Source organism: Hyla sarda, chromosome 7, assembly GCF_029499605.1.
Source record: "Hyla sarda isolate aHylSar1 chromosome 7, aHylSar1.hap1, whole genome shotgun sequence".
Lineage (NCBI taxonomy): Eukaryota > Metazoa > Chordata > Amphibia > Anura > Hylidae > Hyla > Hyla sarda.
Genome location: NC_079195.1, coordinates 112,964,855 through 112,992,001, shown reverse-complemented (window position 1 = coordinate 112,992,001; position 27,147 = coordinate 112,964,855).

Sequence of the window (27,147 nt, the reverse complement as noted above, 5' to 3'; positions counted from 1 at the left end):
AGCAGACCAGAGCAGGAGATGACCGATAATACTGATCTGTTCTATGTCCTATACATAGAACAGATCAGTATTAGCAATCATGGTATTGCTATGAATAGTCCCCTATGGGGACTATTCAAGTGTAAAAAAAATGTAAAAAAATTTAAAAGTAAAAGTAAAAAAAAAGTGAAAAATCCCCTCCCCCAATAAAAAAGTAAAACGTCCGTTTTTTCCTATTTTACCCCCAAAAAGCGTAAAAAACATTTTTTATAGACATATTTGGTATCGCCGCATGCGTAAATGTCTGAACTATTAAAATAAAATGTTAATGATCCCGTACGGTGAACGGCGTGAACGAAAAAAATTTTTAAAAGTCCAAAATTCCTACTTTTTTAATACATTTTATTTAAAAAAAAATTATAAAAAATGTATTAAAAGTTTTTTTTATGCAAATGTGGTATCAAAAAAAAGTACAGATCATGGCGCAAAAAATGAGCCCCCATACCGCCGCTTATACGGAAAAATAAAAAAGTTATAGGTCATCAAAATAAAGGGATTATAAACGTACTAATTTGGTTAAAAAGTTTGTGATTTTTTTTAAGCGCAACAATAATATAAAAGTATATAATAATGGGTATCATTTTAATCGTATTGACCCTCAGAATAAAGAACACATGTCATTTTTACCAGAAATTGTACGGCGTGAAAACAAAACCTTCCAAAATTAGCAAAATTGCGTTTTTCGTTTTAATTTCCCCACAAAAATAGTGTTTTTTGGTTGCGCCATACATTTTATGATATAATGAGTGATGTCATTACAAAGGACAACTGGTCGTGCAAAAAACAAGCCCTCATACTAGTCTGTGGATGAAAATATAAAAGAGTTATGATTTTTAGAAGGCGAGGAGGAAAAAATGAAAACGTAAAAATGAAATTGTCTGAGTCCTTAAGGCCAAAATGGGCTGAGTCCTTAAGGGGTTAAGGACGCAGCAAATTAGATACATTTGTGGTAAAATAAGTGATGTCATTACAAAGTTCAACTGGTGGTGCATATGGGACTGTGAAGAGAAAAAAATGAAAACTTAAAAATGAAAAATCACTGCATCCTTTAGGCTAAGTTTCCATTTGGTTATTTTTGGGGAAAATGCAAAGAAACATGCCAAGTCTGCCGCATGGCATTTTTTTTGCCAAAAAACGCTGTAGTCAGATGTTAGCAGTAAATCAATGAGTAATCGCAAAATTATTTTTCCACTTGGTGTTTTTCAGTTTGGCTTTTTTTTTTATCCTTCGGCTCCTTGGCAGTTTTGCAAAATCGCACCATGTAGAGCATATTGTGTTTTGGTTTTTTTTCGTAAAATTGTGGCATTTTTCTCCCATAGAAGTCTATGGGAGTGAAAAAACGCCATTGAAAATGCCATGTAGGTTTTGTATTCAGCGTTTTTCTTTGGTGTTTTTTCACCTGTGGAAATAAAAGGGGGCTGTTCCCAGGAAGAGGAACAGCAGCCATTTTCTTTGTAGTCAGCCAAAAGTTTATTCAGAGGCTGGACATTGCTGGGTGTAGAGTTGTGAGCAGCATGGCACCCTGCGTATCATTTAATGTAGACAAGCTTATTCAGCATGTAAGTATACTTCTTGCAGTATGTGTGTGGGTGTTATTTTTGCGAATTATTGTATGTTTAGGTGGGTGCTATGTGGGGTTTGGGGTTTTGTGGGGGTGGAAGGTAAAGGTGGTCCATAGATATTAGGTAGGTAAGGTAAAGTAGATATTTTTATTATTTTTTAAGTACAAAATTATGGCCAGAAAAGTAAATTTTGTGGCAAAGCACATTTTTGCAAACTTTACATCCTATTAAAAATGCCACGTTACAAAGGAGCATGCCAAAGTTTTTTCACATTCTTGGATACGCTGTTGTATTATTATTTTTTTATTATTATTATTTTTTTATTTACATGTAGCAAACACGCACATTTTCACCAGGCTTTACCAGGCATTTACAATTTCCTTTTTGTACTGTTTTTTTTTTTTTATACACCTTTTTATGACAGATAATTATGTAATCCCTGCAATTTTAGTTTACGTATTTATTTTTTTTTTTAAAGGACCCACTTGGGCAAGTTTTGATAAAATGCTTATTATTGTCATGTAAGCTGAAGGCAAATTCAAGGATATAAAAAAAAAATAAAATGTGGGTTGTTATTATTTTTGTACTGGGCGAACATAAATTTATTTTTTTTTGTGGGTCATGGCATAAAGCAATGTTGCGAATGTGTGGTTTGCTTCTCAAATTTATTGCATTGGTTTTGGATTTTGAAATTGGCTTACTTTATGCATCCAGCCTGACAAAGGGTCCGGTCCGGACCAGAAACGCGTTGCTGTATTGCCAATAAATTTGATTTTAGGACCTTTGACATGTGTCCTCTCATTTTATGAACCATTTTGGAACAGCGCCTATAAGCTCAACATTTACTTTGCTTGCTTGTATTGTTTTCCAGACCTGCATTTCTCAAGTCTGGCTGAGCTACGGCTGCGGATCCACAACCAGCACCATTAATAACAGACGTCTACTGAGGTGTTGCACTCTTAGCGCAACCCCATAGGGTGAGTGCAATTCCAACTACTGTATGCTTATGTGTACTGTGACATATTTCACTAGGGGGGACTATCTCTCTTTTTTCCTATGCTTCTTCATTGATGAGACTTGCAGTGTTTTTTCATCACTTGATTTCATAATTGGAATTCCTTTAATATTCCCCACACATGTCCATATAATATATTTTGATTATCTTTGTAGAGGAAGCTGTGCCTAAAAGATGGCGGTCCCTGCGTGATTGATTCCATAAAGAATATAACAAGCATGGAGCTAGTGGGAATGGAGCACCAAGCCAGAAAACATACAAATATTTTCACCAGCTGTTGTTTCTGGCCCTGGGTAGAGAGCTCAGAGAGTAAGTAACAGTCAATCCTTGTTTCATAATCCCTGAAAGAAAAAAAGATTTTTGTACTGGGCGAACATAAATTTATTTTTTTTTGTGGGTCATGGCATAAAGCAATGTTGCGAATGTGTGGTTTGCTTCTCAAATTTATTGCATTGGTTTTGGATTTTGAAATTGGCTTACTTTATGCATCCAGCCTGACAAAGGGTCCGGTCCGGACCAGAAACGCGTTGCTGTATTGCCAATAAATTTGATTTTAGGACCTTTGACATGTGTCCTCTCATTTTATGAACCATTTTGGAACAGCGCCTATAAGCTCAACATTTACTTTGCTTGCTTGTATTGTTTTCCAGACCTGCATTTCTCAAGTCTGGCTGAGCTACGGCTGCGGATCCACAACCAGCACCATTAATAACAGACGTCTACTGAGGTGTTGCACTCTTAGCGCAACCCCATAGGGTGAGTGCAATTCCAACTACTGTATGCTTATGTGTACTGTGACATATTTCACTAGGGGGGACTATCTCTCTTTTTTCCTATGCTTCTTCATTGATGAGACTTGCAGTGTTTTTTCATCACTTGATTTCATAATTGGAATTCCTTTAATATTCCCCACACATGTCCATATAATATATTTTGATTATCTTTGTAGAGGAAGCTGTGCCTAAAAGATGGCGGTCCCTGCGTGATTGATTCCATAAAGAATATAACAAGCATGGAGCTAGTGGGAATGGAGCACCAAGCCAGAAAACATACAAATATTTTCACCAGCTGTTGTTTCTGGCCCTGGGTAGAGAGCTCAGAGAGTAAGTAACAGTCAATCCTTGTTTCATAATCCCTGAAAGAAAAAAAGATTAAAATTAACATTAATATTCCAAAAAAATGTGTCAGTGTCCAAAAAATGAAAACTAAATTTGTCAAACATTTTTCAAAAAATTGTAGAACTTGAAGCAACATGGATTTTTTGTACGAGGAAGAGGGGTTGGCTGCCACACAAGAAACCCAGGATGAACTGGGCACACAAACCACAACCGGTGAGGGACAGTTAAGTGTTGAGGAAGAAGAACAATCCCTCATTTTGGGCCAAACTGGACCCATGGCAGAACCAGCTGTGGGGGAATCCACAGATGTTGGGTAAGATGGTGAAGTTGCAATGCCCAGTGGATTACAAGGCACCTGGTCAACATCCCCTATTGTGCGAGGTATTTTACCTGCAACCAGAAGGCCATACCAACACTCAAGTGTGCGTCGCAGGCTCCATCCTGACCAGGAGTTAAATAACGAAATCATAGCTCTAGTACACTGTCAGCGGTCGGAGGATGATAGTGACACGGTTGTTAGGGCGCTAGCCCAGAGATTGTGGGAAATGCAGTTACCCAATAGAACACGCTGTATGACCTTCAAGCTAGGCTGCACTGAGTATTTTGAACCACCATACCATTCCCCTCCAGTACCAATCTTACTGCTTCAGATGATGTCCCAGTGCACTCCATCAGACCAGAACAGGAGAGCAGAAGAACCCGCACGCAGGGACTCTGCAACTCAAATCGAGTGGCATTATGTGGAGCCTACTGTGTTCCCCCCTAGTAGACCACCTAGTTTTTATTCATCAGATGCTACACATTATGGTAGTCGAAATGATGATTTTAAGATGTATGGTCCATATTCTCCTATGCATCAAGCCCCACAATACTATCAACCCAACCCTCTTGTACCACCTTCTCAGCACCAACACAGTGACTTCACCGCTTCCCTTAGGTCCACACAGGGCTAGTTTTTTGTTTATGTTCTAAATTAAAGATGTTGTTGTGCATATTGTGCCACACACTTTATATTGTGTGCGTTTGTAATTTTTTTGTTTTTGACCCCATGAGGGTCTGTGATTGACCAGTTTGGTCTTTATTTTATTGATGACAAAATATGTTGACCAAAATACAAGTGTCAAGTGTCTATTGTCTTTTTCTTACAAAAAAAATTGTTTGGTATTGCTTCATACTAAACAATAAAAATAAAAAAAACACATTAAGATAAACTCCCAGAAAGACACGCCTGTTACCGCCCTGGTAACAGGCGTGTCTTTCTGGGAGTTTATCTTAATGTGTTTTTTTTATTTTTATTGTTTAGTATGAAGCAATACCAAACAATTTTTTTTGTAAGAAAAAGACAATACAAAAGACAATAGTGCCCTACTGAACCTTCAGGAGACTAAAAATTATCTGCAAAATTATCTTGCACATGTATTACACTTAAATATGGCCTAGATGTATTCCAGATGATCGAGGTTGGAAAGGATGTAAGATGTTTTTCAAAATCTATCTCCAAACCATCATGGTCTCGGACACAGTTATGAAGGACACAGTATGCTTTCATCACTTAATCAACAGTCTCTACATTTAAGCAGATTACAGTGTGAAGAACTCTCCATTTGTTTGCCATTATGCCAAAAGAACATTCTACAACCTTTCGGGCTCGGCTTAGACAGTAATGTGGTAGCCCTTGGGGGGTATAGTGTAGTTGGGGTGTTGCTGTGTTGGAATGTGAGGGGTTAATTTAACCCTTGTCACTTGTGATGCCAGGGTGAGGGTTAATACGCTGAGGTAGTTGCTAGGCCTATCGCCACCCTTCCCAGAAATGATAGGTGCGTGCAGAAATAAATTATTGTCCACGGCAGTGCTGAACTTGAACTTGCAGGAACTTTACTGATGAATTGCGGTACATTCAGTAACGGTAACAGTCTTAGTAACAGAGTCTATTATCAGCACAACAGTGACTGACAGTTGCTTAGGACCGATAAGTTATCCTGAGATTAGTAGAATTAGGTTTTGCAGCGATCCGCTGGATTTAGAGGTCTGTTTAGGTCCAGTGACCTTGCGGAGTAATAGGGAATTGAAGTAACTCACAGTTTTGGAATGATGGCCATTGCCGCAAGGCTTTGGCCTAGTGGTTGCCGATGACAGCTGCGCAGATCCGTCCTCATCAGCAGCCCACGAGGAAAATGAGAGATTAATGGCCGCCGCTCCCTTATATGGGCAGGAGCAGAGCCGTTTTGGATTGGTCCATGTCAGCTGTCACTCACCGTTACAAAGCATGGTGGGTGATCACCTGACTACCTCCAAAGGTCCTTGAGTAAAAACCATAGAGTTCTGGAACGTATCACGTGACATGCAGGTCCTGCGACACCAACAACAAGGTAAGTACACTTTATATACATATAGACAATTAGAATTTGAATAATTTTAATTATTAAAGGGGTGACTAGGGGCGAACTATAGATGAGGATCCCACTGGTACCTAGGGACTCTGACTCGGACCTCACCACAAGGTAACGGATGCAATCCAGTACCGGGACAAACCCCCTTACTTAAGACAAGTCGACCCAGATGCCTGTCCCCTAAGGCAGAAGAACTAGGGCAGGCAGAACAGGATTGCTAACTAGACAGACACAACTTTTATACACATTAGGTACTATATCCTGACACAACTTTTATACACATTAGGTACTTTTAAACCTACCAGACATTTTCTAGACATTTGAAACATTTGAAGACTAGTAATCCTACCAGACACATAAAGGGCTTCCTAGACAATTATGAAGCTATCTAGACCTTTATTTTCAAGCTTCTTAGACATTTTAAACTTAAAAAACAATTAGGCAGCTATCTGACATTTAGTTGCTAGCTTCTAAAACATTTTGTTTTAGCTCTCTTACACATTTTATGAGGCTAACTAGACATTAGTACAGCTCTCTATACATTTAGCTTCAAGCTGACTAAACATTTTGGAATCTCACACATTTTTTTCTTTTTTGCCAACAATTACCTGGCAACAGTTACCTGTTAGTACACGAAAGATATACTGGCTAGCCGGAAGTTAGGTCACAGTAAGATTGGCTGCTAGGGTCTATCGGCTACACGCTACTTATCCCTAGAGAACTTCAAAATAACCTACCTAGGTTACCTTTAGAACTACGTGTTTAATTCTATATCCACAAGAGCACCTACTGGCCAGGTAGAGCATCTCACACACGCAATACAGAGAAGAGAAATATGAGTGTACCTAACAGTGGCAGTAATTGGATATCAATAGGCTACAATTCCTAAGTGTTTGTTTGAATGAGAGATACAATTTGTTTTTGTGTATGTACTGAAATAGGCAATTTCGGTGAGCACGGTCGTGCGCTTGGCAAGCTTCATCGGGGTATGGCCTCAGGGCTGGAGGAGGAAGAGAAGCCCGCCTCTGGCGGGGTACTCACTGCAGACTCCTCCGATGGGATCTCGGCCCACGAGCCCCAAGTTCTGTGGTGAGGGGACAGTCTCACCGGTGATGCACATCCAGGTGTCCCTGCATTCTCCGCTGGAGGTGTTTCTGGCCAATCGTCATCATCATCAGGCAGTGGGGGAAGATTGCAGGCCCCCTCTTCGTCTAATGACAACCGCTGCAGACGGTCAGCAATTTCTTGGAAAAGTCGGGCTGTGACTACCACGACTTTCCGCTGTTACGGCGCCATTTTGTTATCTTCACCACGTGGAACGCTGCTGTCCGCCATGTCTGTACTCTCCAGCTCCTTGTGTAGACTGAAGAGGTCGCTCTGCGTGGTGTCTTTTATAGTGGGCTTCCCCAAAATTTGCGGCCGGCAGGAAGGACGTCATCGGTGCAGCCCCGACTTCCGGTCCCTCCAGAGACGACTCCTGTATCTCCAAGTCCCCTTTCGGCTGTGATACAGTGACTTGGTAGCCACGCCCAGGGGCGGGGCGTGGCACAGCGCGGGCCTTTTTCGCGCGCTTTTTCCGTGTGAGGTGGTTTTTTGCGCCCCCGTAGATCCATGCGTCCGCTACTCCCCCAGCTCTCTGAACATTTCCGAAGCTAGAACTGGGGGAGGGCAGAGCAAGGGGGGAGAGAAGGTCCACGCCCCCTCCCTCATCTCCCCTCCCTGAGCTCGGCTGGACGCAGATCTCTACGACACGCCCCCTCCCTGAGGACATCGTTCGCCACGGCAGGTCCCCTCTCTCATCTCCCCTCCCTGAGAGCAGTGCTCCCAATGAGCTCTATGTGTAAAGGGGGACATACTGTACGGGCTAAAGGGGGACATTTAGCCCGTGCAGTATGTCCCCCTTTAGCCCGTACAGTATGTCCCCCTTTAGCCCCTGTAGTATGTCCCCCTTTACACATAGAGCTCATTGGGAGCACTGCTCTATGTCCTCAGCTCGGGGAGATGAGGGAAGGGACCTGCCGTGGAGATCTATGTCCTCAGGGAGGGGGCGTGCCATAGAGATCTGCGTCCAGCCGAGCTCAGGGAGGGGAGATGAGGGAGGGGACCTGCCGTGGAGATTTACGTCCTCAGGGAGGGGAGATGAGGGAGGGACCTGCCGTGGAGATCTATGTCCTCAGGGAGGGGGCGTGTCGTAGAGATCTGCGTCCAGCCGAGCTCAGGGAGGGGAGATGAGGGAGGGGGCGTGAACCTCCTACCTCCCCTTGCTCTGCCCTCCCCGAGCTCTAGCTTCGGAAATGTTCGAAGAGCTGGGGGAGGAGCGGACGCATGGATCTACGGGGGCGCAAAAAAACCACCTAACACCGGCAGCAGTTCAGCTCCGTCTGTGCTGACCGGACCAGAGGATCGCAGCAAGAACTCATTGCGCAGTTTACACATCTTAGTTGCAGATAAATTTTCGCCTCCCCCCTTACTTTTCTCGTGGCCCCCTTGTATGGTGCACCACAAACACCGCTCCCGTACACAACAACACGGTTCACAGCACATGAATATATACATATAGACAATTAGACAATTAGAATTTGAATAATTTTAATTATTAAAGGGGTGACTAGGGGCTAACTATAGATGAGGATCCCACTGGTACCTAGGGACTCTGACTTTGGGGACCTCACCACAAGGTAACGGATGCAATCAGGTACCGGGACACCACAGTAATTAAAGATCTTCTTCCTGGAATCTAAGCCTTGCTTTGGAAATGGTCTCAAGAGGTTGGTGGAGAGCCGAAAAGCCTAATCAGACACCATTACAAAGGGGTCTGGATCAGAGGTTCCAGGAAGAGATCTGGGAGGGGAAAAATAAATCTGGTTCATGAGAAATTGACACCCAATCTGTAACCCTTGAGTCTGATGAGCTCCCATATCCAACTACATCCACAGCCACAAATGTATAGTTAATGTCGCCCACAGCCATAAGATTTATAGAAAAATATATTTTAATAATAAAAAAATAAAGAACCAGAATGTGGCAGCTTCTGTACGCGGATATGTTTACCATCCACTGCAACTAGACAGTTTGGAAAATTTGCTACTTGTTCAAAACCAGCAGCTACTTGGAGCCAGGTTTCAACAGTAGGTGCAGGCATCACAAATGGGCCCAACTCCTCCCAAATCAGAGTACACATCTCCTTTACTATATTGGCTATTGTAGTTTTGCCCACAAATACCTGGAACTGCAGAGACAAAAAATATTCTCCAGTTGCCAGGAATCTGAAAGAGAAAGAGAGAAAAAAAATTAGTCCAAGAAATACATCAAATATTAAAGGTTTACTCCAGTGAAAATCAAATACACAAACAACTTTGCCCGGAAAGATTGTCATATTTTGGAATCTTATAACGTCAAGTAATTATTAGCTGCTGTATGCTCCCCAGGAACTTGGGTAGTTCTATTTAGTCTGTGCACTCTGCTGCCCCTCTGTCTGTGTCATAAACTGTATAGAGCAAAAAAAATGCTACATAACAAACCTATCCTGCACAGGACAGTTCCAAACACACACAGAGGTGTCAGCAGAGAGCACTGGATTTAGACTGAAAAGAACTATACAAATTCCTGTGGAGCATAAAGCAGCTGCAGCATAAAGCAGCTGCTAATTACTGGACGGATTAGGAGTTTAACATACAAGTTAGTTCCAAATATGGTTCACTTTCGAGCACTAGTTGATTTGCAAAATATTAATTTCCAGCGGATTACACATAAGACATCTGCCAATGTAGAGGATGGACCCAGTAACTGTGTCTCCTACGAGAAATAAGCTGCCAAAAAAAAAAACATTGCACACAAAACCAAGTCAGTTTAACATTACTTTACATTTCCTACCTAAAAAAAAACCTATAAAACACACAAACCTGACGCATCAACTGAATCCTGCGTGCCAAAAGCAAACAATTTGCAGCATCCTTGGGGGCCAATCTTCCTTGGGGAGCAGACATTCTGAATAAAGCATGCCTTACAAACCACAAAAAAAGCCAAAAATGCATCCGCCGGGGCAGATTTAAGTAGAACTCTACAAAGGAAATTACATCAGGAGAGGGCAGATACTTTCCATTAGTCTTATTCCCTTTTACATGTGTCCAAAATCCAACTAGGAAAGGCTGGAAAAACTGCCAAGATACCAAAGATGCAATTTCCACACAAATGAAAAAACGCAAAATGCTGGAAATTGCACTGGCGTTTTTTTCTGGCGCTTTTCCTGGCGTTTTTTTTTTTTTCAAACAAAAAAAACGCAGGACAAAACCAAGTGGAAACTCTGCCTTAAGGGGTTCAAAAACTTTTGGTACCTCTTAAGAAGGCAGACTTCAGTCAGCTCATTGTCATTTTAGCTTTGAACAACTGGTTATTAAACTAAAGCTAGCAAAAAATACACTTTCTTTTTCACAATAGTTAGTTATCTGAATAATTTGGTCCAACATTAAAGGGGTACTCCGCTGCTCAGCTCTTGGAACAAACTGTTCCGAACACCTGAGCCGGGAGCTCGTGACGTCATAGCCCCGCCCCCCTCATGACATCACACACCACCCCCTCAATGAAAGCCTATGGGAGGGGGCGTGACCGCCGGCATTACATCAAGAGGGGGCGGGCTATGACGTCACAAGCTTTCGACTCCAGCTTTCGGAACAGTTTTTTCCAAATGCTGAGCAGCGGAGTACCCCTTTAACATTTAAAGATCATAGACCTGCGTTTTTGAGACATTTACTACAATTGGGAACACTAGGAGCAAATACTTTCTATCACTGTTGAAAAAAAAAACTGTTGAAGTAATGAAAGACAGAAGAATGAGATGTCACCCACCGCTCATTGCAGAAGAAAGGTCAAGTTTCATGACAAGATAAATACAAGGAGGTTAAGAATTTTGAAAGTACAATGGGGGAGATTTATCAAAACCTGTGCAAAGGAAAAGTTGCCCAGTTGCCCATAGCAACCAATCAGATCGCTTCTTTCATTTTTCAGAAGCCTTGTTGAAAATGAAAGAAGCGATCTGATTGGTTGCTATGGGCAACTGGGCAACTTTTCCTCTGGACAGGTTTTGATAAATCTCCCCCAATATCTGTTGAGATTACCATGGCAGGTGGCCTACTCATGCCCATGTGATGGAACCCACATGAAACCTTCTGCCATTTTTATTAATCGGTGTACTACTTGGGAGCAATCACATCCTCTGGGTCCTGCTGAGCAAGAGATGGAGAGGCAGTCGTGGCAGCTTCCTGCTGAATGTTATGGTCACTCTGGAAAGCAACATGACTTCAGAACGAAGCTGAGGGAGTTGAAAACAATATAAAAAGGGGGGAAAATTGATAACTATAGTTATGTAAGAAAGTGTTCACATGACGTTTTTCATCTATGTTTAGCATGTTGTAGAACACATAAATGCTATGTGAATCTATACGTTTACATTAAAGGGGTACTCCACTGGTGCCAGAAAGTTAAACAGATTTGTAAATTGCTTCTATTAAAAACTCTTAATCCTTCCAGTACTTATTAGCCGCTGTATAGTACAGAGGAAATTATTTTCTTTTTGGATTCCTGTCACGACTACAGTGCTCTCTGCTGACACCTCTGTCCATTTTAGAAACTGTCCAGAGCAGCATATATTTGCTATGGGGATTTTTTCATGCTCTGGACAGTTCCTGACATGGACAGAGGTGTCAGCAGAGAGCACTGTGGTCAGACTGAAAAGAAATCCGAAAAGAAAGAAGTTCCTCGGTAGTAATAAGCGGCTAGGACTGTATCCACCTTTTCCAGCCCACCAGAGCTGAACTCATTTATGCAGGCTAAAGTCAGCAGCTGCTGAGAAGTTTGTGACGAATCGAATCACTGTAACTTCGCTCATCTCTAGTTGGGTGCTTCGCTAGGCGTATACAGTGATCCCCCGACCTACGATGGCCCTGACATACGATAATTTCAACATACGATGGCCTCTCAGAGGCCATCGCATGCTGATGGCAGCATCAACATACAATGCTTTTGTATGCCGGGGCCATCACATAAACGGCTATCCGGCAGCGCAGACTGCTTCAGCTGCTGCCGGATAGCCGTTTAATGTGCCTCATGTGCTCTGGTGAGTGTCACTCACCTTTCCCCGCTGCTCCGGACCGTCCTCTTCAGGCTCCACTGCATAGCCGTCACTCTCCTTCATCGTCATCACATCGCAACGCATGCCGTCCCATCATCCAATAGGAGCGGCATGCGCAGCGATGTGATGACGGCGATGGAGAGCAACGATCCAGGGCAGCAGTGACGGTCTGGAGTGGCGGGGACATGATGATGGCCATGGGGAGAGACAATCCAGGGCAGCTGTGACGGTCCGGAGCGGCGGGGACACGTGAGTATAACATTCTATATTGTAGTGAGATTACCATAACACTGTGGCTAGCTTTTTGTGAACTGGCATTTACTTTTTGAGTTTTCTTTTTTGCCTACAAATCCCATAATTCCATTTTCCTCACACCCACACATCAGCCACCCCACCAATTGAAACATAAATGAGTTGCATCCATTCAAAAGACCTGTGGTTTTCAGTCAGGGTGCCTACAGCTGTTGCATTAGTTGCAGATTGATTTCTCTCCCACCAAGCGATCGCTCCATCCATTGAAGCAGACAGGCTCCCTGTCATCAGCTGACTACTGAGTCAGGTCTTGGCCACATTGCAACCTGGGAAAAATCTGGGAGACAACAGTAATTTTGTATGCTGATAAAAATAAACATTGGGGTGAAAATCACATAAGAATTATGAGAAAACCCTCACACACAGGTACAGACACTATATTATGAACTACACTAACTTTACAGCCACTGTAGCATTGTCAAATAAAAAAAAAATCCTGGAATACCCCTTTAAAGGGTGAGAAGTTTCCCAGATGATCAGAAAATTGATCTGGGAATTGAAAAATCCTAAAATCATTCTGTATCCTATAAAATATTTTATGTTTTTTCGAAGATTATTCAATACCTGTGGTGCCCATGTGAACTATTTTACTGCACTCATTGATTTTACAGCATGTCAAATGTTCTTGTGCTATTTACTTATATAGACTTTAGAATACTACTTATGTAGCCCATGGAGATATTAAAAGGCATCAGTGAGCTCTATATTATGCTAATAGCTGCAGGGAGAAAAAAACAAATAATACATGTCTCTTAGCCAATGACTTAGAGGTATTTCAGAGCTGCATGCACATATCCTCCTTCAATTTCAGCCTCCCTGCTTGGTTATCAACACTCCAACACTGAGCCCTGTACATCAATCATTAACCATTTCAGGACCGAGCCAATTTTAATTTTTAAGGCTTTGTTTTTTCCTCCTCTCCTTCTAATAGACATAACTCTTTTAATTTTCGATCTACTGTTTTTTTGTGTCACCAATTATACATAGTAATGACATCACTCATTTACGAAGAAATTTACAGTAAAGCAAGCAAAAATGTATTTGTGGGGCAAAATTGAGGGAAAAAAACCCACATAATTTTGCAAATTTTGGATGCTTCTGTTTCTACACAGTGCACTTTTCGGTAACAATTACACATTATCTTTATTCTGAAGGTCCATGCGATTTTATTTTACTACTTTTAAAAACAAATAATTAAATAACCACACCTTAGGCACACAACTTACCCCACCCTCGGCCACACCCAAGCACACCCAGCCTCCTTCATCAATATTCTCCCACTGCTGTTAGAACACAGTGGTAAAATGCAGCACAGTGTCAGTGTGAACTGGGAGAACCCTTACCGAGAGAGACCGCCACCGGGGTGGCGGTCTCTCTCGGTAAGGGTTCTCCCAGTTCACACTGACACTGTGCTGCATTTTACCTACCAGTGCTTTGGGATTTCAGCATATGGGTGTTCTGTTTTGGCTGTTAGTTAGCCTGATGCACTTTGTCCCTGGCTTGCTCTCCACTGATATTGGCTTGGTGATGCAGCACCGTGTCTAGTATGTGAGTACATATCTTTCTTGTCTGTGCGTCACCCTAGAACAGTGTTGTAGTGGTACCCTCTATTGTTCTGTCCATATCCAGGTGTGTTAGTGCTATTTACCTTTTAGCTAGTATATTTATACAGCATTTTGGCCTACTATTCATACCTGTCAGGACAGGTTCACTGTGGTTGTCCTTCACTGTTTTCTTGTCCTATATGCCGAGCTGAGATGCCTGTTTGTCCACCTGTACCTGTTCCTATTTTAAAAGGTTTTAAGATTTTTTGTGTCTTTTTGTAACACTTTAATAAAGTTTGTACACTTTTGCATTTATATTATTGTCTTAGTGCTTCTTGATAGGTTATCTGGTTATTTTGTCTGAGACACGTCTGAGACATGTCTGCGCCAGTGTGCGGCTGAAAAATCTGACAAACCCGAAAAAGGGGCGTGGTCTGTCACAATAGGGACGTGGTCAACCAAAAGGGGCGTGGTTTCACAACCCGACCGATTTACTATGGAATTCACAGAAAATCCTGTGGGTAAATGGCTGGAAATATCGACCTAAAAAAAGCTGGTCAGAAAATTTTACCGACTTTTCCCGATAGTGAAAACCTGAAACTCTTAGTAAATGAGGCCCAATGTAGTGAATTTGAGATGAGGAAAACCCCACAGCTCAGAGCATGTGGAAAAAAGCTAAATGTAGGGAAAAGTGCAAAATGTAGGGAAACCTTAGTAAATACCGTGGAAAAAAATTGAAGGGAATTAAAACCCACAAAGAAAACTACACTCCACTCTTAGTAAATCATGACCATAGTATTTTGTCGAGGTGAAGTTTCTTAAGGAAACATTTCATGGTACCTGTATTGTATTAAACATCTTTTGCTATTTATTTTTTGGGGGAATGATAAAAACAGCAATTTTACAATCTTTTTTCAAGAATTTAGTTTTTGTTTTCTTTTTTACTTTTACCATGAAGTAAAAAAAGAACATTATATGTAAATCGGTATAATAATATCACTTTAATTGGTGCTGTTTTAGGATACATTCATTTTAATGATTTGATTTCATTCATTTATCTAACTATTTATTTGGAGGGAAGAGGGATGGAGATGAAAAAAAGGATTGATCTAAAATTTGCAATTCTTCCAGAGCTGGTGAGGGGAGCCTAATGTCCAGGGTATTTCCAATACACAGCACACAAAGGTGAAGATCATGCATTTCAACTGTATGTCTCTATGTACAGACTAAACAGCAGCAGCCACCAGCATGAGCATACTATTCTGTGCATAAAGACCTAGTGTGAAAATTTACTATTTTAGTAATTATTTTTCAGTGACAACTTTGTCAATCTGATGGTGGAGCAGACGAATCTGTACGCCCAACAGTTCATCGCCCACCACCCTGATTCATTTTTGGCTAGGTCCAATAAATGGTACACAATCAGTGCAGCCGAAATGAGGACATGTTGGGGCCTCGTGCTGCATATGGGCCTGGTCAAAAAACACAGTGTCAGGCAGTACTGGAGTGGGGACGTCCTCTACCAGACCCCACTTTACAGTATGGCCATGATAAGGAAGCGGTTCAAGGCCATTCGGAAATGCCTCCATTACACTGATAATGCATCATGTCCCCCCTGAGGTGATCCCGCCTATGACCGGCTTTACAAAGTTATGCCGGTCATAGATCACTTTGGGGCCAAATTTTTGGAGGCCTACGTACCGCTCAGGGAACTCTCAGTAGATGAGCCTCTTATCAGTTTTAAGGGGAGACTCATCTTCTGCCAGTATATTCCCTCGAAGTGGCTGCGGTATGGCGTGAAACTCTACAAACTTTGTGAGAGTACCTCCGGGTATACTTACAAGTTTAGAGTATATGAGGGATGAGATTCCCGTACTGAACCCCCAGAATGTCCCCCCACTCTGGGTGTTAGCGGGAAACTCGTTTGGCACCTTGCTGGATAAGGGTACCACCTTTACGTGGACAACTTTTATACCAGCGTCCATCTGTTCACATCCCTTGCCGCCAGATTCACATCCGCTTGTGGGACTGTGTGGAAGAACCAGAGAGGCCTCCCTCTAAATTTTCTCCAGACACCTATGCCCAAGTGTGAGTCCCGTGCCCTTACCCATGAAAACCTGTTGCTGGTCACGTATAAGGACAGGTAACGGCAGCTCACCTGTCCCTTTGCGAAGTACCACAACAACGGTCCTCAAGCCTGATTGTATTCTGGACTACAATCAGTATATGGGGGGAGTTGAGCTTTCTGATCAAGTCCTCAAGCCATACATGGCCATGCACAAAACCCAGGTATGCTACAAAAAAGTTACAGTCTACTTGGTACAGGTCAGGTTCAGTGATCGGCACTACCCTATAGCAGGTGCACGTGGATAATGTAGATAATAGGAAAATGGTATCCTTTTTTGATCTTTAAGCGATTATTAAAGATCAAAAAAGGATACCATTCATCCAAACTTTTCACCCCCAGATAGGTAAAATTGATATGATCGTACGTGAGAATTGGTCGATTTTGAGCAATGCATATCCAGATATACCAGAATTTCAGACTGCACCCCAGATTTGCAATAAGAGGCTCCCCAACCTACGGGACAGATTAGTAAGGGCAGATTTGGGATCCAGTAAAAAATTGAAGCAGACCTTTTTAGGGACTAGAAAAAATGGGACCTTCCCATGTTTGAACTGTGCCCAATGTTCTAATGTGATTAAAGGGGATAGGATTGTGCATCCACATACAGGTAAGGTCTTCACAGTGAGTGGTTTCTTCACTTGTAAAACGAGAAATACAGTGTATTTGATTAAGTGTCTGTGTGGTCTCCTATACGGTGGGGAAACTTCCCAGCGTGTAGGGGACCGCATTAACAGACATAAATCAACCATACGGTGTGAAAATCTGTTATTCCCGATTCCAGCCCATTTAAAAAAAATGGGACACAATATTTCACAATTACAATTTCAGGTGTTGGAGGAAATGTTACCTCCACGCAGAGGGGGGAGTATTAAAAAACTCCTCCTGAAGAGGGAGGCTCACTGGATTCATAAAGTGGGTACCCTGGAACCCCGTGGGATGAATCGAGAATATGAGATAGCAAGATTACTTTGAGATGTATTATGTTGCTCGTGTTGCTATAGGTCTTAAAATGTATAGACTATGAATGACCAACTGATTTTGATTGTTGTTTTAATTTAGAGACCAGCATGAAAGAAAATAGAAAAGGCGAAGACTTTGAAATAGGTATGTTTTGTTTTTTGTTTTTTTGTTTCTTTGTGAACCTTGTATTATTACATAGCAACTGATTATTTGTTTATATTGTAGTCATGGTGACTGATGAATTGTAATTAGCCTCCATGTGTTATAAGGAAGTCATGTGATGTATGAGTTCATGCAGTTGAGAAAGGCTTTGGCCGTAATGCGTACTGCGTTTGTTTCCTATGTTTGTTCTGCATAAATAAAAAGAAGAAGAAAGATAAATTGAGTGCCGGGATTCCTATTTTTCCTACTTGGTACATGTTGCCATGTACAACTCTTTTGTCCCAGCATGCTGGCAACACAGGGACATTCCTCCAGTTCCAAGAAGAAGTCCTAAGGGCCCTAATCTTTGGCGACCGGGAAAGAGCAGGCCGGACTTCAAAAGAAACTGTAAATATAGGTGCCAGAATCGTCCCCATCCAACACTTTCCAGGTGTGGTCCCCCACACTGGAACGAAATGACGATCCCAGAAAAAATGCAGAGTGTGTCACAAGAGGGGGATACGGAAGGACACTACCACTCAATGTGACACTTGCCTCGATCATCCGGGCCTCTGCATTAAAAACTGCTTCAGGAAGTATCACACTTCCATGCAGTACTAAATTTTCCTTTTTAATTTTCCATAATTTGAACCCAATGTACTAAGTCAAGAGTACATTCAAAGTTATGACCCCATAAACCACAAAATTGCCCCAAAAAATTTTCATTAAAAAAAAGAAAAAAACTGGTAAGACGTCTGGGGGAATTTTTCCCAAAAATCGGTCATGGGTCACTGAGTCACTATCATCAGGGACTTGTTTATGTTGCCTCAAATGCGCAGCGCTCTCTTTCCACCTGAGCGGGGTGCGCATTTGAGGCAACAGGTTAGGGACGGCCACACACATCACATTCCCAGAATGATGATTCAGAGCGTAAGGTTTGCGGTGGGCATATTTTTTGTTTTGGCTATGCTCTGGGTCATCATTCTGGGAACTTAACCTGTTTTATGATTTTACGTCCCACTTTACCCCATTTTAGTAATTTACCCATGTAACGCTCCATGGGGGGGGGGGCGGGGGTGCTGTTCTGGTTCCATAGGCAGCTATGTAAAAGCTCAAGGCCCCTGACTGCGCTCCTGCTCTTCCAAGACCGGTGTGCACCCGCAGAGCTGTAAGTCCAGATATGAGGTATGTCCTTACTCCAAAGAAATGCACCCCAGCATTTTAGTGTAAAATCCTTTTCACATCCCACTTTAATGAACATTTATCAAACACCTGTGGGGTGTTAACGCTCACTGTACCCCTTGTTACATGTCTTCAAGGGGGTAGTTTCCAAAATAGTAGGCCATGTGTTTTTTTTTTTTTTTTTGCTGTTATGGCACCACAGGTGCTTCCTAAATGTGAAATCCCCCCCCCCTCATTTCAGCAAAATTAGCAAGTGTGACTCCTTCTCTTCTGAGCATTGTAGTGCGCCCGCAGCACTTGACGTCCACACATGGGGTATTTCCATATTCAGAAGAGATGGGGTTACAAATTATTATTATTTTTTTTGGGGGGGGGCATTTTCTCCTATTACCCCTTGTAAAACTGTAAAATTTGGGGGAAAACAAGCATTTTAGTGAAAAAGTTTTTTATTTACACATCTAACTTTAATGAAAAGTTGTCAAAAACCTGTGGGGTTTTAAGGCTCACTGTACCACTTGTTATGTTCCTTGGGGGGTGTAGTTTCCAAAATAGTAGGCCATGTGTTTTTTTTTGCGGTTCTCCTCCCTGAGCATTGTAGTGCGCTCGCAGTGCACTTGACGTCCACACATGGGGTCTTTCCATACTCAGAAGAGATGGGGGTTACAAATTTTTGGGGGCATTTTCTCCTATTACCCCTTGTAAAAAATTTAAATTTGGGAGAAAAGTATAATTTTAGTGGAAAAAAATAATAATTTACATATCCAACTTTAACGAAAAGTCGTGAAACACCTGTGGGATGTTAAGGCTCTCTGTACCCCTTGTTACGTTCCTTAAGGGGTGTAGTTTCCAAAATAGTTGCCATGTGTGTTTTTTTTTGCTGTTCTTGCACCATAGGGTCTTCTTAAAAGTGACATGCCCCTCAAAAACCATTTCAGAAAAACTCACTCTCCAACATTGCACTGTTGATCCTTTCCTTCTGAGCCTTGTAGTGCACCCACAGAGCACTTGACATACACATATGAGGTATTTCCTTATTCGAGAGAAAATGGGTTACAAATTTTAAGAAGAGTTCTCTCCTTTTACCCCTTGGAAAATTTTCAAAAACTAGGTCTACAATGTTATTGTGAATACATTTAGGGGTGCAGTTTTTATAATGGGGTAATTTATGGGATATTTCTAATGTGAAGGCCCTTCAAATCCACTTCAAAACTGAACTGGTACCTGAAAAATTTTGGTTATGAAAATTTTGTGAAAAATTGGAAAATTGCTCCTGAATTTGAAGCCCTCTGATGTCTTCCAAAAGTAAAAACACGTCAACTGTATGATGCCAACAAAAAGTAGAGTACACATATTGTATATATGAATCAATATTTATTTGCAATATCCATTTTACTTATAAGCAGAGAGCTTCAAAGTAAAAAAAAATGCAAAATTTTTTATTTTTTCAAAAAATTCTAAATTTTTCACCAAGAAATGATGCAAGTATGGACGAAATTTTTCCACTAACATAAAATAACAAAAACCTATGGTCCAACCTTGTCTCTGGTATACAGAGAAATACAAATAATACCCAAGAAAATTACACAGAGACATAAAATAGTGAAAAAGTATATTTAGTCTTTATTATTAGTGACTGATTTTTAAAAACTGAATTTTAAAAGGAACGACAGTGGACAGACTACTAAGGCGTCTGGATGAGGGACAGAAGCAAAACTGGGCTACAGAACATCAATAAGAAATGGGAGATAATGAAGTGACCCCCATCCGGGTGTATATACATGTAAAAGGTATAGGCTGTACAGAAATATACTAGCAATTAAATATCAACATATGTAAACAAATACACTCAGGATAACTATATAGATGTAAATCCCGTATTGCACAATGCCCAGGGAGAAAAAATATGACCGCACCACGGAACAAAATAAAGTATGCAATTATGAGAGTGGTAAAAGGGTGAAAGAGTAAAGAGTCCCAGGAACCGGGATTAAACCATGCACCAATGTTCAGCAATCACCAAGGTCCTGGAAAATATGACTCAAATATTAATCACCCATCTCACATCACAAGGGCATACAGCGGACATCTTACCCTAATGCAGAACGCCACCCCTACAACGTTGTTTCGCAACAAGCTTCCTCAGGGAGTATATGGTATGAAAGGGAGGTAGATATTTATATACATATGTAGCCAATAGGAATACACAACACATAAAAGACATTGAGGGCACCTGAGAGAAGAATCGTGTGTGAACCAGCGTCCGAACTCCATTACAGTGATCACTGCGCATGTTCGGCGTGATGTTGATGCAGTGCGTCCACTGCGTCATCACGCCGAAATCTCATAGTGAGGCTCCGTACTCGCGAATAGGCGTGGGATGCGCGGCGAAATCTTGCGCATGCGTAACACACTTAGACAGCACACAACGGCCATCTTAGATATGGGAAGCGAAGCTGGCAACACTATTGCAGACATCCTTAGGAAAACATACAGCAAATAGAAGTGCAGTGTGTGCAAAATGTGAGAGAAAACAGTGACATGCAAAAGTGAAGTGTACAAAACCTAAGTGCCATGCCGAGATTGCTGTACATAAGTGCAATGCATATATTACAGTGACTGCCAAATATAACAATATGGGAAATATAAAAAAATATATATAAAAACTATATATATGAAGATATAAAGATGTGTGGCAAGTGGAAATATGAGTGTAGAATATACGTGTAAATGAAAAAAAACTCTATATGAATAAATGTTGATGGATATGTGCAAACACATTAATGTGAACTACAAGGACTCACTGTAAAAATATATAATATGATAGAGGGTACGTATAGATGGATATGTGCAAATGAATTAATGTGAGCCACAAAGGACTCACTTAAGAATATATAATATTCAAACAATGTGATAGAGGATACGTCTACTAACATATTCATATGAAATGTGAAAAATATACTATATACGTGTATCGGTGAGAAAAATTTTGGCTGTTGTATAAAAAACAACCATTTCCTGGACTACTGCAAGGATAATTTCATGAGTTCGTATCTTCCATCGGATACTAACATAAAGTAGAATATGTTACAAAAAAACTATCTCTGAATTAGAATGAAAAGTAAAAGCATCCAAGAGTTATTAATCCTTTAAGTTACAGTGGTCAGATGTGCAAAAAATGGCCAGGTCCTTAAGGTGAAAATGGGCTGGGTCTTTAAGGGGTTAAATATGTTTTGCACTTTCCATACTTGTGAAGTATTGGTGTGGCACCATTGTCAATCTACTCTGATGCATCAGGCATTGGTGGGTGGAAATCCTGGTTGATGCATGCCTGATTCATCTTCACAATGGTCAGTCTCTCCAAATTTTTCGACAGACGAGTTCTCCTTGGGGTTACTATGGCCCCCCGCAACACTAAGCACCCATTCTGATGGCACACTACTGGCCAGGCAGGACAACTTTTCCAGGGCAGACTCTGCTAGTTGCGACAACAAATCAAGTTTGGCTGCCCAGAAGTCCAGCGGATATTCATAGTGTGTTGGTAGGGTTATGTCAAGGTATGCCACCACATGCTGGTTAAGGTCCTGCTCCAGGTCTACTTGCTACTGATGACTAGCAACTGTAGACTCAGGCTGCTGCTGATGGAGCCGGTACTGCTCCTGCCACACCACCCCTCCCCTCCCCAGCAGCCATGACAGTGGAAAGTGAGCGCAGAGAGCTGCCCAGGTCAGACCGAGAGGATGGATGATGGTGCAGATAGGCATCGGCCAACTGACTACGTAGGATGTCTCTGTAATAGGTCAGTTTCCCCTCCCTCTCAGTGGGTGTAAAAAAGGTCCCCATTTTCTGCCTGTAGCAAAGGGTCCAATAAGGTGGAGAGCCAGAAGTCATCCTGCTGCCAAATGGTGACAATTCGGCAGTCACTACGCAAGCAAGTATCGTGCCATTTGTGCAAGTGATTAGAAGGGACTCCCTGCGTCTGGGTCCTCTGTCTTGTCTTCTTCATAACCCTCTAGCTCCTCTGGCTGCTCCTGCTCCTCCTCTCCTGTCAGATGACTATATAAACCGCCCATTTCGCAAAACCTAAACCCTCCTCTTCCAGTTCAGCCCCCACAGGGCTCATGTGGCCGTGAGATGTAGGAGATGAAGCAGTGGAATTATGTCGTTCATCCCGTAATCCTGGCAACTAACTAATAATGTGGCTTCCTCAATGGGCCTGAGCAAACAGCAGGTATCTCTTATGAGCTTCCACTGGTTGACATTGAAGTTGCACAGGAGAGTCCCCCTATCCGCCTGGATCATCAAGAAATCAGTGATGGCTTTTCTCTGTTCGTATAGTCAGTCCAACATATGGAGGGTGGATATACAATGTGTGGAAACGTCGTAAATCAGACTATGTTGGGGGATGCCATTCAAACCATGTTAAGAACAGCGTGACACCGCCGTGCCCTGCACACATGGTATGCTGGGGGGGGGGGGGGCACTTGTCTGTGCAGTGGAGGCTGAGGACACGGTGGAGGAGGAGGCAGAGTCGCACACTGTCTCAGGACCAGGGAGCATGGAGGCGGAAGCGGCGTGACCTGTCCAAGTTGCTGTTGTGGCTGTGCAGGAACCATATTCACCTAGTGGGCCGTAAAGGACATGTATTGTCCCTGACCATAGTTACAGCTCCACACATCGGCGCTGACGTGCACTCTGGTACACACCGACATGCTCAAGGACTGGCCACCTTCTCTTCCACAAAATTGTGCAGAGCTGGTACTGCCTTTTTCGCAAAGAAATGACAACTTGGGACTCTCCACCTCAGCTCGGCACAAGCCATCAGTTCTCTGAAAGGTGCAGAGTCCACCACTTGAAAAGGGAGGGACTGCCGCATCAGCAACTTGGACAGGAGCACATTCAGCTTCTTTGGCGTTGGATGAGTGGGCACATACTGTTGTCTCTTGGACGTGGCTTCGCCGATGGATTGCTGGTGGAATACTGACTCAAAGTAGGAGGAGCAGGAACATCTGGAGCGACAGAAGATGGGTATGACACACAGCTCCCTTCGGCTGAGGTGGTGGAGCCTTGGCTGGCTGAAACAGGGAGCAGTAGGGGTACTGGGTACTCTGTAAGGGGTACTCTGGTGGAAAACTTTTTTTTTTTTTTTTAAATCAACTGGTGCCAGAAACTTAAACAGATTTGTAAATTACTTCTATTAAAAAAATCTTAATCCTTCCAGTACTTATTAGTTGCTGAATACTACAGAGTAAATTATTTTCTTTTTGGAACACAGAGCTCTCTGCTTACATCAAGCACAGTGCTCTCTGATGTTCCATTATTGGAACTGTCAAGAGCAGCACATGTTTGCTATGGGGATTTTATCCTACTCTGGACAGTTCTTAAAATGGACAGAGATGTCAGCAGAGAGCACTGTGCTCTTGATGTCAGCAGAGAGCTCTGTGTTCCAAAAAGAAAAGAGTTTCCTCTGTAGTATTCAGGAACTAATAACTATTGGAAGAATTAAGATTTTTTAATAGAAGTAATTTGCAAATCTGTTTAACTTTCTGGCACCAGTTGATTAAAAAAGAAAAAAAAGTTTACCCCTTTAAGGCTTTAACAGGAACAAAATGGTACACCACGTAGATTTACGTATGTGGTATGCACTTATGAGGGGAGTACAATACGTTCCACTACACTTAAAACAGTATTTGTCTACAACAGCAGCAGGTGTGTACTTATTGCCGATTATATAGGGCTGTGACATCACAGGGGTAGCTGGCTGCTGATAGGCTGCATTGTGCATGTGATTCAGGGTCATTCCATCTACCCGTGTTCCCACCTTCCCAGAGTTCATCGCCCCATGTCCTGACATGTGGAGCCACCATCTTAGATGCCCTGGAGCCTGGACCGCACTAAATGGAGTTTAATGAAGCAATTGAATCACGTCAATATTCGGATTCGCTGCTAAGCAAATGTTTCATAAAATTCGTAACGAATTTGGATTTGGCAGATTCCATTCGCTCATCCCTAAGCAACATTATCAAAAAGAACTCAAATCATTACAGTTGTTGAGACCGATCAAACCTAGGACGTTCATTCTAATGATCCATCTCGCTTCACATTGAAGCCACCTCTCTCTGGAAAATCCACCTTCTCCAATCCAACAAACCTCAGGACGTCTGTGCGGACACAGTGCACTTTTCTTACATAAGTTATTTAACCAAGGTGGTTGTCTACTAGTGTTGCTCGCGAACATTCGCAATGCAAATTTTATTTGCATATTCACGAATATTCGCGATTATAGCACTATATATCCGCAATAAGAATATTCGTTTTTGTTTTTTTCACAGTACACATCACAGTGATCATCCCTCTCTGCTTCCAGCTTGTGTGGTGTAAAGAAGGCTCTAATACTACTGTGTGAGACTGGCGTACAAATTTTCACATATGCAAAATCTGTATATGCTAATTTTCGCATATGCAAATGTTTGTATATGCAAATTTCCGCATATGCGAAAATAAAACGTGAATATTACAAATATGCTAATTTAGGGAATATATGACAAATATTTGTCCATATATTCGTTAAATATCGCGAATTTGAATATGGCCTATGCCGCTCGGCACTAGTGTCTACCCCGGTCCTGATAGATCTGAATTGTTTACGTATGCAAGCATACGTAGAAGAAGCCCCTGATGGGTCATTTAAGAGGAAACTGTCTTGGTCTCGTAGGCGTTAATAGAGTTACAAGTTAAAATAAAAAGCAATTTTTAATGTACTTGAAATTTAAACTTAAAGCTACTTCCAAAATCTCAGGCTAGGTTCACACTACCACTGAGATCCACTATAGAGAGCTCTGTCACTTAACCCATTTAAAGGAGTTAAGGAGTTGAGCAGAGAAAAAAATACTGCATTTTTTTTCCACCCAACCCCTGTAAAATAGCAGAAACTTGACAGACCCTATTCCAGTCAGTCTGAACCCATCTGTGTCCATTGTGCGAAGGGTCCGTTCATCTTCCTTGTTGGCGCCTTACAGACCCTAAATAGAACGGAGCTCAGCTGCAGGTGGAGGAGCCGTTATGTTCAGGATGGGTCATCAATATCAGATTGGTGGGGCGGCTGACTCTCTCTCCGAACCCTTAGAGGAGCTTGAAGGAGCTGTTGTACCGCCTTTTTATTGTTTATGCTCCTCTGTACAATTGCACTCCGTACATTTAATAGCAGCCGTGTAGGGGGGGGGGGGGGGGTTACATTTATCTTTTTTTATACTGACCATGGGTCCTTTGTAATAGCTAAAGTTTTATAACTATCTACAAGTATCTTGTGTCATATTTGACCGGTATAACCACATGGCATGATATCTTGTGGTAGCTATTATTTTAGTTATTGTGGTAGCTATGATCTTTGGGGTAGATAAATATAGATATAACAACACTGAAAGGATATTGAAGAAGCTGGAAGACGGTAATAGTAACACCAAGGGATTCCTGGGATATTGCCAGCGACACCATCATTATGTTACATGCACTATATAAAACCACATATAGATGAAATCATCTAACATATTGCTGGGCCTGGCAAAGTTAAATAGAACGAAGGCTGACATCCTATAGGAAAATGATGACTATGCCAGAGGCATGAGAAAATAGTCAGACATTGTGGGCATCACTCTCTGCCTCTCCAGAAACTAGTTTATTTTCCCCATCACACAATCAATCTTCTTCTTGGTATTATTTCTTTTCATTCTTATTTTTATGTAGTGCAGTCAGCATGTAGCTTCAGGAAGTACACAGCTGCCAATTTTTCAAAATGCTGCTAGGGAAGAATTTTCTGTATACCGGGAGCCAAAAAATGGCCGCTTTGCAGTTATATTAATACTGGAAGGACAAGTTGAAGAAATAGGAAAGACTATATCACCCCAGATAAACATTACACAGTGTCACAAGTATGGCACAGTGGCATATGGACAGGGCCAGACTGGCCTAGCGGGATACCGGGAAAATCCCCAGTAGGCCGACCACACAGTGGGCCGGCAGGGGCCGGCCTGTGTGCGGCAACACAGTGGCTGCTCACTCACACAAGGTGCTGACACTAAGTCAGGACCTTGGGTGAAGCGGCCACAGAGAGACAGAGCTATGAGCTGTAAGCTCCCAGCCCCGCCACTCAACCCAGTACCTGCGCATCCAGAGAGCAGTGATTCCCAACCGTGATTTTTTTTTATTTCCCTCCCCGGCACGGCAGGGGGAGGGAAGTATGTGTGCGTGCGCCGGAAGCTGTAACAGGACCTGCGATGATGTCACCGTCATGTGATCAGTCACATGGAGGAGGAGTCACATGATCAGGGGCCACTGTTCTAGGCCTCAGCGTACCCCTACTTCCCCCAGCCTCCCTTAGCTTCCCCCTCCCCCCTGCGGCCCAGAGAGGGGAAGTGTGTGGAAGCTGCGCCGGGCCGTTGTAGTGACCCGTGTCGCAGCGTCCCCTCCCCCCTGCGGAACAGTGATTGATTGCCCTGCCGGAGCCCTGAGTCGGTCCCCTGCCGGAGAGGCCCTCACCCATGTCCACCCCCCCTCCCTCACCCATGTCCATCCCCCCCCTCCCTCACCCATGTCCATCCCCCCCTCCCTCACCCATGTCCATCCCTCCCCTCCC